Source organism: Staurois parvus, unplaced genomic scaffold (genome assembly GCF_062004578.1).
Source record: "Staurois parvus isolate SC_StPar_1 unplaced genomic scaffold, SC_StPar_1.0 ptg000321l, whole genome shotgun sequence".
NCBI classification, from domain to species: domain Eukaryota; kingdom Metazoa; phylum Chordata; class Amphibia; order Anura; family Ranidae; genus Staurois; species Staurois parvus.
In genome coordinates, this window is record NW_028318117.1 from 2333892 (window position 1) to 2345967 (window position 12076).

General features: G+C 48.1%; 1 protein-coding gene and 1 pseudogene across 1 annotated transcript in view; both read right to left on the bottom strand.

Annotated features, from left to right (window-relative positions):
* The window catches only part of COL26A1 (collagen type XXVI alpha 1 chain), a 556823-nt gene that overhangs the window by 274074 nt on the left and 270673 nt on the right, over positions 1 to 12076 (bottom strand). The window lies entirely within an intron of this gene.
* LOC149457394 (uncharacterized) lies at positions 4652 to 5727 on the bottom strand (annotated as a pseudogene).

A 12076-nucleotide genomic window follows, 5' to 3' on the forward strand; every position in this document is an offset into this window, starting at 1 on the left:
TAACCTCCTAGCCATCACCGAAACCTGGGTACAGGCCACTGACTCCACCTCCCCTAAGGCACTCTCCTATGGAGGTCTCATCTGGTCCCATTCACCAAGACTGAGCGGTCACAAAGGTGGTGGGGTCGGCCTGCTCCTATCACCGCTGAGCACCTTCCAGGTCCTCCCTAACCCTCCCTCCCTAACCTTCTCCTCCTTCGAGGCTCACTGCATCCGGCTCTTCACCCCCACCCCCCTAAGGATCGCAGTGATCTACAGGCCTCCCGGATCCATACCCCGCTTCCTGGATGACTTCGCCGCCTGGCTTCCCTTCTTCCTCTCCTCTGAGCTACCAACCATCATCCTCGGGGACTTCAATATCCCCATCAATGACAACAGCCCGGCTACTTCCCAACTCCTCCACCTAACCTCCTCCTTCGCGCTCACACAGCACACTCAATCCTCCACCCACATCATTGGGAACACCCTGGACCTCGTCTTCTCCCACCTCTGTACCCTCAACCAGTTCTCTAACACCCCCTTCCCTCTCTCCGACCACCACCTCCTCACGTTCTCCATCTCCCCTTCCCCTAACTCCCCCCCCCCAGAGCGCCAAACCATCACCAGCCGCAACCTCCGCAACCTGAACCCGGCCCCCCTCCACTCAGCTGCCGACCGCCTACACGACAGCATCCTTCCACTGTCTTGTCCTGACCTAGCCACTAACACGTACAACGACTCACTATCAGCTACCCTAGACTCTCTGGCACCCCTAACCACACGCTACATCAAACCCAGACCGCTCCAACCATGGCAGAACGACCACACTAAATGCCTCAAACGTCGCAGTCGCGCGCTAGAGAGACTATGGCGCAAAACCAGGTCCCCCGTTCATTCTCCCTCTACAAATCTGCCTTCCTCACTTACACCTCCTCCCTCCACGCCACCAAGCAGGCTTACTTCGTAAACCTGATTAACACCCTCTCCTCCTGCCCTCGCCGACTCTTCTCCACCTTCAACTCCCTGCTCTCCCCCCCCCCTCCTCCACTCAGTATCTCACTCACCGCCCACGAAATTGCCACTCATTTCCACAACAAGATTGATGCAATCCGCCAGGACATAGTCAACTCGCAATCTACCTCCCCACCTAGCCCCCCCCCCCCTATCTCCCCCTCATCTCTTCCCTCCTCTGACCTCGCAACCGCACTGCCCCCCTCCACACCCAAGACCCCGCTTACCGTAACCCCACCAGCTCTGCACTCCTTCAGCCCCGCTACCACTGAGGAAGTCACCAGGGTCTTCTCAGAAGCCCGCCTCACTACCTGCCCCCTGGACCCTATCCCCTCTCGACTCCTCCAGTCACCCCCCTCTTCCCTCATCTGCTCCCTCACCCACATCTTCAATCTCTCCCATTCTACCGGCGTATTCCCCTCCCCCCTAAAGCATGCGCACATCACCCCCATACTCAAAAAGCCCTCCCTGGACCACTCTGACCCAAACAACCTCAGACTCATCTCCCTGCTGCCACTCACTTCCAAACTCCTGGAGCGCTTAGTCTACAACCGCCTAAGCGCCCACCTAACTGACAACAACCTCCTTGATCCACTACAGTCCGGCTTCCGTCCCCTACACTCCACCGAAACCGCCCTCCTCAAAATCACCGACGACCTACTAACCGCCAAAGCCAAAGGCGACTACTCTGTCCTCCTCCTCCTGGACCTCTCCGCGGCCTTCGACACAGTTGACCACCCCCTCCTCCTTAATAAACTACTCTCCCTTGGCATCAGAGACACCGCTCTCTCCTGGTTCTCCTCTTACCTATCCCGACGCTCCTTCAGCGTTTCCTACAATGGTGCCACCTCCCCTTCCCTCCCCCTCTCTGTTGGGGTCCCCCAGGGCTCTGTCCTTGGACCCCTTCTCTTCTCCATCTACACCTCCTCCCTTGGCAAACTCATACACTCCCACTGCTTCAACTACCACCTCTACGCTGACGACACTCAAATTTACCTCTCCACCCCCCACCTCACCTCCACTTTCTCCGCCCGCATCACTCACCTCCTAAACGACATCTCTGACTGGATGTCACTCCATTTCCTCAAGCTCAACCTCTCCAAAACCGAGCTTCTCGTCTTCCCTCCTGCCCGCGCCCCCCTCCCCATCCTATCCATCACTACTAACATCACCACCATCAATCCCGCAAGCCAAAGTCCTTGGAGTCATTCTGGACTCTAACCTCTCCTTCCAACCTCATGTCAAATCACTTACAAACACATGCAGACTCCACCTCCGGAACATCGCCAAAATACGCTCCTTCCTTACCCCAGACACCACTAAACTACTCGTACACTCCCTGATTATCTCACGCCTTGACTACTGCAACTCCCTCCTCACCGGCCTACCACAGTGCAGGCTCTCCCCGCTTCAGACCATCCTCAACTCAGCGGCTAGACTCATCCACCTCACCACCCGCTCCACCTCTGCCACCCCCCTCTGCCTCTCCCTCCACTGGCTCCCTATCGCCCAACGCATCAAATTCAAACTACTCACTCTGACCTACAAATCCATTCACAACACTGCCCCTAACTACCTCACCGACCTGATTCCCAAGTATCACCCTACCCGTACCCTTCGCTCTTCACAGGACCTCCTTCTATCTTGCTCCCTGGTCTCCTCCTCACACGCACGTCTGCAAGACTTCTCCAGGTCCTCCCCCATCCTAACCCCTCGTGTGCTGTTTGTAGTTGCTGTAATGTTTCATGTATTGTCCCCCCCTCTATTGTACAGCGCTGAGCAAACCCTTTGGCGCTATATAAACTCATTGTAATGTAATGTAATAATGTAAAAATGTAGTTTTTAATTTTCTTTTTTCATTTTTTAAAACCTCGGGATCAGTGGCATAGGGGGAAGGCATATGCCAGCTTGAAATCCCATACTTGTGCTAATGCGTCCAGGCCTTCGGATCCTTGTTCCCACACCAAGAAACAATACCATTTCACCTTCCTGTTTCTCCTGCAGGCAAAAAGGTCTATCTCCGTGCAGAAAAAGACCTGACATATCTGAAAAACACCTTGGGATGGAGTTCCCACTCTCTCTGGTGCACTAACTGTTGGCTGAGAAAACCTGCTTTCATGTTGACTGACCCCTTTATGTGGACCACTGATACCAAAAGCACTCTGGTCTCTGCCCACCCTAGAATCTCTTGTGTTAGGTTCAGGAGATTCCAGATCTGGTGTCCCCTTGTTGGTTCAGGTGTGCCACTGTCGACATATTGTCTGACAGAATTTGGACTTCTTCTCCTTTGATCCTGGTTGAAAAGGCTTTGACCTACTGCTAACAGCTCTCTGCAGTTGGAGGAGGTCCCTTTTTGGCGTGAATCCCATGGCGCCTTGGGCTTGTTGGTCCTCTAGATGAGCACCCAAGCCCAATTCACTTGTGTCCGTGGTTACCTGAACTGGGTCCCACTGCACCTACAGTCTCTCTGCCCCCAAATTCTGGGGCTTTAGCCACAATCTCAAAGAGATCTTTACATTCTCTGGGAGGGAAACCCTCTCATCCAGTGACTCCTCTTTAATGTTCCAGGAGGATAGGAGGAAGAATTGCAACTCCCTGGAATGCAATTGTGCCCACTCCACGACCGGAATGCAGGCAGTCAAGAGACCTAGAACTCTCATGATGTGTCTGCAGGAGCAGTCTGAAACCACTATCAAGGCGGAAACTGCCTGCACTACCTTTTTGGTCTTTTCTTGGGGTAGAATTAGCTTCTGGACTCTGGAGTTCATTATGTACACCAAAAACACCTTAGTTTGGGAAGGAGTCAATGAAGACTTCTCCCAATTGAGAATCCACCGCAAAGATTCCAAGGTGAGGCACACCTTTTCCAGGTCTCTCAGGACTTGGTGCCGTGAAACTCCATAGATCATCAGATCATCTAGGAAGGGAATGAGGGAAATTCCCTGAAGGTGTAAAAAAGCTACTACCTCTGCCAAGACCTTAGTAAATATACTTGGACTGGCCTTTAGTCCAAAAGGGAGAGAGCGGGAACCGCCAGTGACCGATGCCCTGCTCAGTGGAGATAGCAAAAGCGTAAAGAAGGCTTGATATTCTGGGGAAATGGGAACGTGGAAGTAGGCATCCCTGAGATCCACAGTGGCCATGAAGTCTCCTTTGAGCAGATGCTTCTGTACACTGTAGATACTTCCCATGCGGAACTTCTTGTACCGCAGGAAACCATTCAACTTTCTCAGGTTTATGATCAGGCAGAAATTCCCTGAAGACTTCTGGACCACAAACACGTGGGAATAAAATCCCTGGAACCTTTGGTCCGCTGGCACGGGCACGATTGTCCCCCTGCTCCGCTAGATTTCTGATCCCTCACAAGAGAAACTCTGTCCTTGTCCTGTCTCTGGGGGAGAAGTCAGCACAAAGGTATGAGGGGGGAGAGAGGAGAATTCCAACTGGCACCCCTCCCTTATCAGCTGCAGGATGTATGTGCTGTCCACAATCTTCCCCCGCTGTTGAAGGAATCTGCAGAACCTTCTACCAACCCTGAGGTCTATGTCATTTGGGGTCCTTACTGGTGGGTTTGGAGCCAGGAAAAAGAAAAATTCCCTTTTCTCTCCCTTTGTTGGCCCATTTCTTAGGGGAGTCCTTCCTAAACCTTTGATGGCTGTGATTAAGGGGGGCACTGAAAAAACTTCTTCCCCTTATCCTTTTTGGCTTTGGTAGGGAACATCTTCCCCTTTTCAGTGGACCTAGATAACACCTGGTCCAACCCTGAGTCAAACAATAAGAAACCCTCAAAGGGTAAACCACAGAGATGGGCTCTTGAAGTTTGATCGCCCTCCCAGGCTTTAACCCATACTGTCCTTCTTGCTAAGTTAAGGAGGGCCGTGGTCTTAGCCAATGTCCTGACCATCTCCACCACAACATCTGCTAGGTAGTCCACTGCCTTTCCAACCACCTCCAGGGAATTCAAGACTGCTGACTGAGTTTCACCTTTTTTCCTCGTACCCCACACAAAGTGGTCAATCACTCTGTGCATCCAATCATCGGCGTTTCTCGTGATGCAGGTGGATGCCAGGGCTGGGGTCATAGTAGACACGTTGGCATCCCAGGCCCTACGCAGGAGCGTCTCTGACCTATGGTCCATCTGGTCTCTGATGTTACCTGAGTTCTCAAAGGACAGATTTCTTCAAAGGATCCGATAATGCTGCATCCAATTTGGGGGCTTTGAGGAATTTCTCCTCCTCTTCATCCCCAAAGGGGTACTGCTTTTTCCAGATCTTCAGTTTTAGGACTTTTCTCTCAGGCTCCTTCCACTTTCTCAAGACGATATCTTTGAGAGTTTGGTGTATGGGTAATACCCTAGCTTTCGGTCTCACCAACCCTCCTTACATCTTGTCTTGGGCTGGGATGTGCGCTGGTGGTTCTGGAATGTCCTCTGAGGCATAAATAGCCCTTAGGAGCCCTTCCATATCCTCCACAGCAAAGAGGTGTCTACCCAGTCTAGATTCCTTGCTATCTACACTAGCACCACCAAATCCTTCCCTTCCTCCAGGGTGCTTTGGCCTGAAACCTCTGCCTCCTCTAAGACTTCCTCCACCGTGACCTGAGAGGACGAGGAACCTACACTCCCCACTGCTTTCCTGATCAAACTCCCTCCTGGGAAGACGATTCCTCTCTGAAGGATTGGGCATCCACATCCTTAGCTGTCAGGGACATCTTAAAGGATTATAAGGTGGCTAACATTTCCGTCTGCACCAACAAAAATTCCGTCATAACCACTGAGGTTCTTTCCCTGACAACTTGTGGATACACTGGTAACAAAAGGGTCTGTCGTGGTCTTGTGGAACCTTATCGATACAATAACCACATCATTTGGATCAGGGGGGCTTGAGCTTTAGGTGGATTGTGGGTGCTGTCCTTGGGAGTCTCACACGGCTCTAAAAGGAGAGATAAACAGGGGGCCTGGGTTAGAATAATCCCTTTTTCCCCCCTCTAAGCACACCTACAGGGGAGTGGGTAAGGTCTCTACCCTCCTCCTCTCCCCCATCAGCCGAGTCAGACTCACCACCATTGGTCTTCTCATTGGCTGTAGCCACTGCCTTGTCTTCCATTTTGCAGGGAGCTTCAGGACTGTGCTGCCTTCCCCGGGCTCCTGGGTCCCCACTTCAAGGGGTAACTCTTGGAAGCTCCTCACCAGGTTCACATGGAGAAAAAGCCGACTGGCAATGCCATGTTCCCAGGAGTCCTGCCTGTAACAGTTGTGCACAACAGAGACATGGAGCTGTATGCGTCATGCCATCTTGTTAAGGTCTCAGCATTTTGTTTTTCATGAGTAATGATCTCCCTCCCTCCTCCTGAAAGCTATGGAATTTGTAGCTGTAACTTTTAACGAACTTCAAAAGAACCTATTATCTTAATTAAAACATAAATAGACGCCAGACCTGTCCAGGGCTGTAAACAGCTAATTAGTCTTAGCAGGATGTCTGTTTCCATGAACCATGGAAAACACTTTCCTCTGCCCTATTGTAAAACAATAAGAACTCAGTCAAGCAGTCACACATGACCTGTAAGGCCATGAAGGCACTAGGAATGCAGAGCATGCCATAAAACATTTATTCCACATGTACCAATTCCACATACAGTTCAACAGGAACAGGGCACATTAATATTAGGTACAGTTGCAAGAAAAAGTATGTGAACCCCTTGGGATTACGTGGAGTTTTGCATGAATTGGGCATAAAATGTGCTCTGAATGTCATCTAAGTCACAACAATAGAAGAACACAGTCTGCTGAACATAATACTACACAAACATTAGATGTTGCCATGGTTTAATTGCACATAGCATGTAAACATTCACAGTGCAGGGAGGAAAAAGTATGTGAGGCCCTAGCTTAATGACTTCTCCCAGAGCTAATTGGAGCGAGGAGTGAGCCAACCTTGACTCCAATCAGTGTGATGATATTGGATGTGTTGCTGACAGCTGTCCTGCCCTTAAAAAACACACACCTGTTTTGGGTTTACTGGTTTCAAGAAGCACTGTCTGATGTGAACCATGCCTCGCAGAAAAGAGCTCTCAGAAGACCTACGATCAAGAATTGTTGACTTGCATGAAGCTGGAAAGGGTTACAAAAGTATCTCCAAAAGCCTTGATGTTCATGTGTCCACGGTAAGACAGACTGTCTACAAATGGAGAAAGTTTAGCACTGTTGCTACTCTCCCTAGGCATGGTCGTCATGTAAAAATGACTGCAAGAGCACAGCGCAGAATGCTGCATGAGGTAAAGAAGAATCCCAGAGTGTCAGCTAAAGACCTACAGAAATCTCTGGCACATGCTAACATTTTTGTTGACACATCTACAATAAGGAAAACATTAAACAAGAATGGAGTACATGGGAGGACACCACGGAGGAAGCCATTGCTGTCCAAAAAGAATATTGCAGCACGTTTGAAATTTGCAAAAGAGCACCTGGATGTTCCACAGCACTACTGGCAAAATATACTGTGGACAGATGAAACCAAGATTGAGTTGTTTGGGAAGAACACACAACACTATGTGTGGAGAAAAAAAGGCACAGCACACCAACATCAAAACCTCATCCCCACTGTAAAACATGGCGGAGGGAGCATCATGGTTTGGGGCTGCTTTGCTGCCTCAGGGCCTGGACAGATTGTTGTCATTGATGGGAAAATGAATTCCAGAGTTTATCAAGACATTTTGCAGGAAAACGTACCACCATCTGTCCGCCAACTGAAGCTCCGCAGAGGATGGGTGATGCAACAGGACAATGACCCAAAGCATACAAGTAATTCAACAAAACAATGGCTGCAACAGCACAGAATACGCCTTCTAGAGTGGCCCAGTCAGAGTCCTGACCTCAACCCCATTGAAATGCTGTGGCATGACCTTAAGAGAGCGATTCACACCAGACATCCCAAGAATATTGCTATACTGAAACAGTTTTGTGAAGAGGAGTGGTCCAAAATTACTCCAGATGGTTGTGCAGGTCTGATCTGCAACTACAGGAAACGTTTGGTTGAGGTTATTGCTGCCAAAGGAGGGTCAACCAGTTATTAAGTCCAAAGGTTCACATACTTTTTCCTCCCTGCACTGTGAATGTTTACATGTTATGTGCAATTAAACCATGGCAACATGTAATGTTTGTGTAGTATTATGTTCAGCAGATTGTGTTCTTCTATTGTTGTGACTTAGATGACGTTCAGAGCACATTTTATGCCCAATTCATGCAAAATTCCACGTAATCCCAAGGGGTTCACATACTTTTTCTTGCAACTGTATATATTTGAATAGGGAATATCATACTGAACAAATCAAAGTCATACATGAATATGTTAGCATATAGGAAAGGGGAAAAAGCAATCTCTTCCCTCCTGGGTGACAAAGGTATGCTGTGTTTGGTATCCCTGGGTTCGAAATATAATTCTGAATAATAATATGCCAGTTGCTAGAATACCACCTGCACGAATTGGAAGTTTTTAATATTAGTATGAAACTGTAGTTGGGACTTGGTCATAAATTTGGTGACCTCCTAGCACCCATCCTCTAAACCAGATGATTGGTCAGTTGTTCTCGGGTGACACCCCTTTGATATCATAGAAAGGGACTGCCCAGATCTAGTAAGGGAGCTCTCGTTTAACATCAACCAAGGAACATTTTAACGGACTTAAGAGCCAAGGTGATGTTTTTGCTTGGACAATTGGACTTTGCCAAAACTAATTACTTTCTGCTTTCTTAACTCTTTTCTTTTATTTCTCTGTTGCTTTATTGTTCTTTTTATTTCTTCGTAACATCCCTTTCTGTAAATATTTTAATTGCACCATTTGAACTTTTCATTAATAAACCCTATCTTAAAATTATCTCTAAGGCTTTTAATGCAAACTAAAGAATCCCTGTCTCTTGAAGAGTGCTACTATATATAATAATCCTCTGAATATACTTGTCTGTGGTGACAGTGTGTGTTACAGATGTTTATTGTTCACATTTGTTCTTGCCAACATTGTGAAGGGTTGATAGTTCCAAAGCTATCTGGTGGCAGTTTGGAGTTTGAAGGGTTAATTGCGTAATTAATTAACCCAGTGGCAATCCCTCTCAGGCTGCTGGCACATAGATTGCGGTCCCACGAGCTGGAAAATCTTTGTGCATGGTGCAGCTGAGAGTGGCATTATTACGCAAGTGACATTGCAGTGTGAGATTGGTTGGTTCTTTGTCATGAGTTGGTGAGAAGGGCAGGTGTTGGGCACCATGTCCGTCACACAGCCCCTACCTGAAGTGCTACTGGAAGCAAGACTTGGAATTCAGCCTCCTTTCCTCCCACTTCCGTTCCTGTACCCTTGGCTTCACTGGAGAACCCAGTGAGAAATCCCACGGCGGCCGCCCGGCAAACCCGACCGGAGTAACCACACGCCAGCTGGCCTCTATCTACCCGTGAGCGGCATCTCATCTGACATGTCTCTCCACTGCCAGGAAAGAGGAAGGAAGGCACCTGTCCCTGGAACACCGGGACACCCCCCGCGTACAAAAGGCTCCATACCACCAGAAGCCCTGGAGTGTTTAAGTGGAAGCCTGCCCTCCCCGGCTCAGCTACTCCAGGAAGGACCTCCAGTCCCCAGCCTTAGGTCTTACAAGAAAAAAAATAAATGTTTCGCTGCCAGGGAAACACAATCAAGGACTGAGGAGTGGAGGGAAAGGCAGGGAATTTAAACTGTCAATTGTTGATGTTTCCTGTCAGGTGGAGATAGTCATCTCTCAGGTGTGCCTAGAGATCTTCCAAAGACTAAACATATCTCTCATATACCGTGGGGTGTCTACATTCCAAAAAGGGGTCATTTGGGGGGTGTTTATACTGTCCTGGAATTTTAAGACCTCTGAGAATGTGTGATAGGAAGTCAAGAAATCCAATGCATAATTAACACCCCTTAAAAGCCTGAAGGTGCTTATTGGATTTTGGGCCCCTATGTGTGTCTAGGCTGCCAAAAAGTCTCTCACGTGGTATTCCCATACTTGACAGAAGTATCAAAATGTGTTTTACAATGTAATTCCACACATACCCATGGCATGTGTGAGAAATATCTAATTAATCCATTGGTGCTGGTGCCTCCTAGCCCTTTAAGGGGTTTCTGACGCTGGGAGGTGGGGCAGGGTTTAGGGTCATGTGACCACTGTGACTGTGACTGTGTTATACACTGCTCAATAAAATTAAAGAAACACTTTGAAAACACATCAGATCTCAATGGGGAAAAATATCATTCTGGCTATCTACAGATATGGACTGGGAAATGTGTTAGGAACGTAAGGATGCCCCATCGTTTGATTGAAATGAAAATTATCAACCTACAGAGGACTGAATTCAAAGACAACCCAAAAATCAAAGTGAAAAAAATGATCCAGCAGCCTAGTCCATTTTGCTGAAATTTCATTGCAGCAACTCAAAATGGTACTCAGTAGTTTGTATGTCCCCCACGTGCTTGTATGCATGCCTGACAACATCGGGGCATTCTCCTAATGAGACGACAGATGGTGTCCTGCAGTATTTCCTCCCAGATCTGGACCAGGGCATCACTGAGCTCCTGGAAAGTCTGAGGTGCAACCTGGTGGCGTTGGATGGACCAAAACATGATATCCCAGAGTTGTTCTATTGGATTTAGGTCAGGCAAGCTTGGGGGCCATTCAATGGTATCAAATCCTTCATCCTCCATGAACTGCCTGCATACTCTCGCCACATGAGGCCGGGCATTGTCATGCTCCAGGAGGAACCCAGGACCAACTGCATTGGAGCTGACAATGGGTCCAAAAACTTCACCACGATACCTAATGGCAGTCAGGGTGCCATTGTCTATGCTGTAGAGGTCTGTGCATCCCTCCATGGATGTGCCTCCCCAGACCATCACTGACCCACCACCAAAACGGTCATGCTGAACAATGTTACAGGCAGAATAACATTCTCCACAGCTTCTCCAGACCCTTTTACATCTGTCACAGGTGCTCAGGGTGAATCTGCTCTCATCTGTGAAAAGCACAGGCGTCATTGGTGGACCTGCCAATTCTGGTGTTCAATGGCAAATGCCAATCAAGCTCCACTAGAGGATGTCGGGCCCTTAGACCACCCTCATTAAGTCTGTTTCTGATTGTTTGGTCAGAGACATTCACACCAGTGGCTTGCTGGAGGTCATTTTGTAGGGCTCTGGCAGTGCTCATCCTGTTCCTCCTTGCACAAAGGAGCAGATACTGGTCCTGCTGATGAGTTAAGGGCCTTCTATAGCCCTGTCCAGCTCTCCTGGAGTAACTTCCTGTCTCCTGGGATCTCCTCCATGCTACTGAAACTGTGCTGGGAGACACAGCAAACCTTCTGGCAATGGCACGTATTGATGTGTCATCCTGGAGGAGTTGGACTGCCTGTGCAACCTCTGTAGGGTCCAGGTATCGCCTCATGCTACAAGTAGTGACATTGACCCTAGCCAAATACAAAACTAGTCAAAAACAGCCAGAAAAGATGAGTAAGGAAAACAATTTCTGTGGCCTCCACCTGTAAAACCATTCCTGTTTTGGGGGTCGTCTCATTGTTGCCCATATAGTGCACCTGTTGTTAATTTCATTAACATCAAAGCAGCTGAAACTGATTAACAACCCCCTCTGCTACGTAATTGACCAGATCAACATTCCAGGAGTTTAATTGACTTGATGCTATACTCTGATTAAAAAGAGTTCCTTTAATTTTTTTGAGCAGCGTATAATCAGAAAGCTCCTGATCACAGGTAGCAACCGGGAGCTTTCCGTGAGGCTCCGGTAACTGTGCCAGAAGCACGCAGGGTGCACTCACCTGTTCACCTGCAATATAAAACAATGGGAGCAATTGTAAATGTTGGGTTCCATCTCATGAGAATTAAAGTATATTTCAATTCAATTACTTAAATCTCATATAACAGGTTTATGTAATTTCAAAAGCCATTTTCAATATTTTTTTAAACCTGCATTTTTTATTAAAATGTGTTGTGATCCTTACATTAAAGTTTATTTTTTTAAAATGATAAACATGTTATACCTACTTGCTCTATGCAATGGTTTTGCAGAGTGG